Genomic DNA, 1016 nt, shown 5'->3' with positions numbered 1-1016 from the left:
TCTCTAGCAAGACACTATGACTATCTATCTCGAATAGAGTTTGTTCGTGATCATACGAACGCCGGTGATGATTCCGGTTGATGATCCTTTTGTATCACGTTATCATATGTTGAATATAAGGCATGGACAAGCCACCTTATCTGATTCGACTGCTTTCTCGTTCACTGAGTTCGACTGTCTGAAATAGACGACGTTCGTCTATAGTGCGGCCACACATTTCTACAGTCTCGCTCACACGAGGGGCCCAGCGATATCTCTCTCTTTTACGAGAGGTACAAATCCCGTCTTGACTATCTACAATCCAGCACATGATTCGTTTCGTACCTGATACACGCCTTTATAGTCCTCCTGTTACGCAGGACGTTTGACGTAATCAAAGTACGCAACTCCTCATGTTAGATTCCGTAGATATCTCAGGTCTTAGGATCCAATCACGGAACCGCCATATGAGATTCAAGTCATGACGCTAGTCCATGTGACAATCTCATGCGGGTTAATCCAGTATTCCGTTCTCCAACGAATACCTATGATTGTGATCGTATCCAATACCTATGATCATCTATATGATCATCAATCACACATCATACTAGTCTTATTATGTCATCATTCGCCCCATAATGACACAAGACTAGGGAGTTAAGTATCATTCATAATGATACATGGATTTCATAACACATCAAGCATGCCAAAACATGTAATGAATAAAATACTCTCATAAAACCGTAGAAAGTATCAATACATCAAATGTATCTAAATAAAGCTCATACAGCAGTACATCATAGAGCACTAAACCAACACAAACCACCAATCGAAATTTTTTTCAGGTTGATTCTCTGAGCGAATTGGCAGAGCCTTGGTAATCTAGCCCTAGAACCATCATCATCCACAATCTCGCATAAATCTGCTGCTAGATCTAAGCCAGCCAACACAACTACATGTATTGAAGCTTCAATATGTCCTGCTCTATCGGGATCTGAAACACCTGTTGTTGTATCCTGTTTTGCATCCTAACACGA

Source organism: Tarenaya hassleriana, unplaced genomic scaffold (genome assembly GCF_000463585.1).
Source record: "Tarenaya hassleriana unplaced genomic scaffold, ASM46358v1 Cleome22, whole genome shotgun sequence".
NCBI lineage: Eukaryota > Viridiplantae > Streptophyta > Magnoliopsida > Brassicales > Cleomaceae > Tarenaya > Tarenaya hassleriana.
Note: the sequence above shows the minus strand (reverse complement) of the source record.